Here is a 6,546-nt window from a genome sequence, read left to right as displayed (position 1 = left end):
AAATATCGCTTCCAACTGATGAGGGCGTATTGAGATAAATTCAGGATTTGTACAATATACGAGTACTAGCTTACGCTCGCGACTTCGTCCGCGTGGACTACAGAAATTTCAAACCCCTATGTCACGCCCTTAGGGGTAGAATTTTCAAAAATCCTTTACGTAAAAGCCGACGTAATAATCTATCAACGCAAAGCTCAAACCACTGGACGGATCAGGTTGATTTGGCACGCAGATAACTATTATGGCGTAGGCATCCGCTAAGAAAGGATTTTTTAAAATTCAATCCCTAAGGGAGTGAAATCATCATCATCATCATCATGATCAACCCATCGCCGGCTCACTACAGAGCACGGGTCTCCTCTCAGAGTGAGAAGGGTTTGGCCATAGTCTACCACGCTGGCCATGTGCGGATTGGTAGACTTCACACACCTTTAAGAACATTATGAAGAACTTTCAGGCATGCAGGTTTCCTCACGATGTTTTCGTTCACCGTTAAAGCAAGTGTTTATTAAATTACATAAAACGCACATAACTCCGAAAAGTTAGAGGTGCGTGCCGGGGATCGAACCCCCGACCTCCGATTGGAAGGCGGACTGCTTTTTTATGGGGTGAAATAGGGGGTTTAAAATGTGTGTAGTCCACGCGCACAAAGTCGCGAGCATAAGCTAGTCAAGCATAAAACCGAAGAGTTAGAAGTGTGTGCCTGGAATCAAACATCAAACCCTGGACCTCCCGAATAGGACGCCAGCGTCTTTACCACTAGGCTATCACCGCTTCCGCAAACGTCAGTTACTTCATCATTATCAACCAATAGACGTCCACTGCTGGACATAGGTGTCTTGTAGGGACTTCCACACGTCACGGTCTTGCGCCGCCGCCATCCAGCGGCTCCCTGCGACTCGTCTGATGTCGTCCATCCACCTAGTGGGAGGTCTTCCAACACTGCGTCTTCCGGTGCGAGGTCGCCATTCCAGCACCTTGGGACCCCAACGTCTATCGGTTGTACGAACTACCTATGTAAGTTACTTATTCCCACTATACCTAATGTTTATTAGGGTTCCGTACCTCAAAAGGAAAAACGGAACCCTTATAGGATCACTTTGTTGTCTGTCTGTCTGTCTGTCTGTCTGTCTGTCAAGAAACCTACAGGGTACTTCCCGTTGACCTAGAATCATGAAATTTGGCAGGTAGGTAGATCTTATAGCTGACATTTGGGGAAAAATCTGAAAACCGTGAATTTAGAATTAGATCACACAAAAAAAATTAAATTGTGGTCATGAACTAATAATTAGTATTTTCAACTTTCGAAGTGAGTGACTATATCAAGTGGGGTATCATATGAAAGGTCTTCACCTGTACATTCTAAGACAGATTTTTATTTATTTTTATGCATCATAGTTTTTGAATTATCGTGCAAAATGTCGAAAAAATACGACTGTAGTACGGAACCCTATATACGTTTTTCTTATCAGTAACCTTCAGCGTACATTTAATAGTTATACAACCTACAAGTTCGTATTATCATACCTACCTTATATGTACCTCCCTACAAAAATATTAGAGTTAATTAATAAAATAATATATAGAGTTTCTTCCGAGTTTCTTGCTGGTTCTTCTCGGTAGGAAAGGCATTCCGAACCAGTGGTAGATGCATCCGACTATTCGTAAGTACTTGTAAAAGTTTATTCGAATAAAAAAGATTTTCATTTTATTTATTTATTATGTTAAGAAAATAAGGATTCATATTTTCATACAAATAATCACTAGGTAGGTACATGATATAATTATTCCTACATATTTAACTACATATAATCTATTAGAATCTAGCTCTAAGAAGCTGTGATAGGATAGTGGTTAGGACGTCCGCCTTCTAATCGGAGGTCGGGGGTTCGATCCCGGGCACGCACCTCTAACTTTTCGAAATTATGAGCGTTTTAAGTAATTAAATATCACTTGCTTTAACGGTGAAGGAAAACATCGTGAGGAAACCTGCATGCCTGAGAGTTCTTCATAATGTTCTCAGTCAGTCATTCAGTAGGTCACCTTTTCATTTTATATATATAAAAGATTTGTTAAAAAAATCTATCGTAAAAAAAATAACTTACCAGTTTTCAAAACGCAAATTCGATTTTCAAAATCACTGCACTACGCATAATATGCACTCCATATAATATTATTTACATACCTAGCTCTTTGGTTTTCAAAATCAACACAACACAGATTAAAAATCGAAATGAATATTTATTTGTTGTGAATATTTAAAAGTCACACACTTGAAAATCATTTTTCCTCGTGTTAATTATTAAACTCGGTTATTTATATTTACACCAATCTTATTATCACTAAAATCCTTAGAAACAAACAAAATGAACGTGTTTCTATACAAAAACACATCTGAGGGAATTTTTTTACGGAAAATTTGTGGAACGGAGAAATGTTCGACACGTCCGCTCCTAACCGGAGTTCGATGGATACTGAACTGAAAATTTTCCCTGAAGCTGAAGCGAGTAGAGTAGAGCTTTCAGCAAATCTATAAGAGAAAGTACACAGTATTAGTGTCGCTTTCTAACTCGTTGGTTTGGTCATACTGTCTCTTTCTTTTCGTCCTGGGCCTGATTGCTACTTTTTTTTTAAATGATTTTCACTTCGGTGAAATTATTTTTTTTCGTCACAGCTATTTCACGGGTGATTTTTTAAAGAAAATATTTTCAACTAGATGATGCCTGCGACTTCGTCCGCGTGGATTTATGTCTTTTAAAATCCCGAGGGAACTCTTTGATTTTTCAGGATAAAAAGTATCCTATGTCCTTCCCCGAGATGCAAGCTATCGCTGTGCTAAATTTCGGCAAAATCGGTTGAACGGATGAGCCGTGAAAGGCTAGCAGACAGACAGACAGACACACTTTCGCATTTATAATAGTAGTATGGATTTTCGAACTTACTTGCAAGCTAAAGTCGTTTGTTGTCAGACAGACCGACGATTTTAAGGTACGGAACCCTGAAATTTAAAAAATCTGTAATTTGTAAAATTTCACGATATATTGCAAATAAAACATCTGACTGACGCTAGAGGTCAAAGAACGTTGCGTAAGAAGGCCACTTGGAGTCAATGCCGCGTCGTAGGTGGGGCATTGACATCAGTTTTGCACGCTATACATTGCGGGTTTGAAAAATACTAAATCACTTAAACTACTTACAAAATGAGGTAAATACAGTGCGACAAGGCTCTCTTGGCACTTGAATGGCATTGACAGGGGGGCGCTGTTGGAGAACAAAGGCTTAGAATATTCAAACAAGAACAAAGGGGACACTTGACGGCAACGTTAGTTCCGATTTTCGCCACGCGACAAGATAGCCTTGTCGCACTGTAGTTATTGGTATTGGATTCTGTTTAGTTAGTATAACAATAACGCTAAGTTTTTGCTAGCGTTCTGGTTTTACCTTGTATAAAAAAGTTTTTCACATGAATTTTCATTATGCTGTGAAATTGTCCGTCTCTACCAGCTGAAGTAAAAAACGTGGTAGCGTGGGACAATATTATCGAATTATTCTCCCGTTATACGTTCTTCGACAGGATCACGAGTGTAAACAAGGAAACTGTGATCCTATAAGATGTTAAGTTTCCTGCTTTAGAATAGAATAGAATAGAATCATCATCATCATCATGATCAACCCATCACCGGCTCACTACAGAGCACGGGTCTCCTCTCAGAGTGAGAAGGGTTTTGGGCATAGTCTACCACGCTGGCCATGTGCGGATTGGTAGACTTCACACACCTTTGAGAACATTATGGAGAACTCTCAGGCATGCAGGTTTCCTCACGATTTTTTCCTTCACCGTTCAAGCAAGTGATATTTAATTAATTAAAACACACATAGGTAACTCTGAAAAGTTCTATGGTTCTCTATGGTATCTAAGTTACTAATTCTGGTACCTAAGTACTATTTACCAAGGGCCACTGCCTACTAAGTTAGCAATTAAGTTAACCAATAAAAGAAATTAATCTTGCAAAGAAGATAAAATAGTTTATTAAGGACGGTACCTACTGGGTGATCGTTAATTCCCCCTCCGTATCATAAATTTTGTCTTAATGTCCATTGGGCGGCCATCTTTTTATACTTCCGTATCTAATCGAAATAAGCGGTGAATGATAAAATAAAATAAAAATCTTTTTTATTCAAACTTTTACAAGTACTTTCGAATAGTCGGATGCATCTACCACTGGTTTGGAATGCCTTTCCTACCGAGAAGAACCAGCAAGAAACTCGGCGGTTGCTCTTTTCAAATATTTGATATAGTTATGCCATGTACTAAATAGTAGGTATTTGCAGTCTTGTGCGTTGCTGGAACGAGCTGCAGGTCAAATCCACGCTCTTTTATCATTTAGATAATCTTCAATTGTGTAATATGCTTTTTTCTGGAGCATATTTTTAATAGATTTTTTAAACTTGTGCAAAGGTAAGTCCAAAATAGTTTGCGGGATTTTATTATAAAAGGTAATACCAATACCCACAAATGACTTTTGGACTTTCCTGAGGCGGAAGGTAGGAGCTGCAAGCTTGTTTCTGTTTCTAGTTAGCCTATTGTGTAGATAGATGACAGCGTAGTGGTTAAGACTTCTTCTTCTTCTTCTTCGTCGTAGCACTCTTGAAAGGGCGGTCGTGGTCATCACGAAGCGACGTCTTTCAGGGCAGATGTTATACGCCTCATACGACATAGCTTTACGGGTTGCGAAGCTGAAGTGGCAATGGGCAGGGCGCATAGTTCGTACAACCGATAGACGTTGGGGTCCCAAGGTGCTGGAATGGCGACCTCGCACCGGAAGACGCAGTGTTGGAAGACCACCCAACATCAGACGAGTGGCAGGGAGCCGCTGGATGGCGGCGGCGCAAGACCGTGGCGTGTGGAAGTCCCTACAAGAGACATATGTCCAGCAGTGGACGTCTATCATTTGATGATGATGATGGTGATGTCTGTACCTATAGTGTGGAAATGGGGATGATCATTCAAAGGTGTGAGAAATCTGCCAATCCGCACTTGGGAAGCTCGGAGGATCATGGCCGAAACCTTCTCTTGCCTCTGCAAGGAATCGAACTTATAACCTCCCACCTATAAGACCACCACTGCGACTTAGAGGTCCTCAAAACATATTGGATGATTATTAATTTAATGTTAATCTATGTATGTAAGCTGTGATAGCCTAGTGGTTAGGACGTCCGCCTTCTAATCGGAGGTCGGGGGTTCGATCCCGGGCACGCACCTCTAACTTTTCGGAGTTATCTGCGTTTTAATTAATATCACTTGCTTTAACGGTGAAGGAAAACATCGTGAGGAAACCTGCATGTCTGAGAGTTCTCCATAATGTTCTCAAAGGTGTGTGAAATCTACCAATCCGCACTAGGCCAGCGTGGTAGACTATGGCCAAAACCCTTCTCACTCTGAGACAGTGGCGGATTTGCCCTAAGGCCCAGTAGGCCCGGGCCTAGGGCGGCCAGGTATAATGGGCGGCCAATCATGAAAAAAATTCACTGATGTTAATTATGATAAAAGTTGGAAATAAAAAAATCGTTAAGAATGTAGTCTATTATCATGAGTGCTAAGAAAGGGGCGGCTGGTACCTACTTACTAGATGGCCTGGGGCCTAGGGCGACCAAGACTACAAATCCGCCACTGCTCTGAGAGGAGACCCGTGGCCCTACCGCGGTTGTTTGACAGCTACAATGTCACGATCGCAATCATCTCTGATTGGTTAATGCTCGCTCACTATTGGCCACAATGCATTGTTGCAACAAGAATCGCACAAATTCAGCCAATCAGAACAATTGAGATTGTAATAATGATTGATGCAGGTTTTAGACAATCGCCCTACTGTTCTCTGTAGTGAGCCGGTGATGGGTTGATCATGATGACGATGATCTTATGTACAATGTTTCTTGCAAATAAAATTTCATTTCAATTTTAAAACTTCGTTTAACGACTGTGCATATTAACTTTTAGAAATCAAATTAAAAATGGCGGACCGCGCGGCGTCGTCACAAAGTTTGATTGTAAAGTAAAAGTATGATTGAAAACTTTTGTTTACCCGATTCTTTCAGGATTCCGTATCCGACGAGTGCCAATGGCACCCTATTACTAAGCCTCCGCTGTCCGTCCGTCCGTGTGTCAGCGGCATGTATCTCGTGAAATTTTCGCAGAATGTGTACAGTGCGACAAGGCTATCTTGGCGTGTGGCGAAAATCGGAACTAACGTTGCCGTCAAGTGTCCCCTTTGTTCTTGTTTGAATATTCTAAGCCTTTTTTCTCCAACAGCGCCCCCCTGTCAATGTCATTCAAGTGCCAAGAAAGCCTTGTCGCACTGTAAGTATTTCTAATGCCACTATAGCAATAGATAATAAAAAATTCAAAATGTCCACCATGAAAATTAAAATAAAATTAAAATAAAAGTTTTATTTCCTGGATTGTACGGAACCCTACGTGTGCGATTCTGACTCACACATGACTGTTTTTATAGTGGCAAGTAAGTAGTTACATAGACCATAACTAAG

The sequence above is a fragment of the Maniola hyperantus genome, chromosome 27 (genome assembly GCF_902806685.2).
Source record: "Maniola hyperantus chromosome 27, iAphHyp1.2, whole genome shotgun sequence".
NCBI lineage: Eukaryota > Metazoa > Arthropoda > Insecta > Lepidoptera > Nymphalidae > Maniola > Maniola hyperantus.
Note: the sequence above shows the minus strand (reverse complement) of the source record.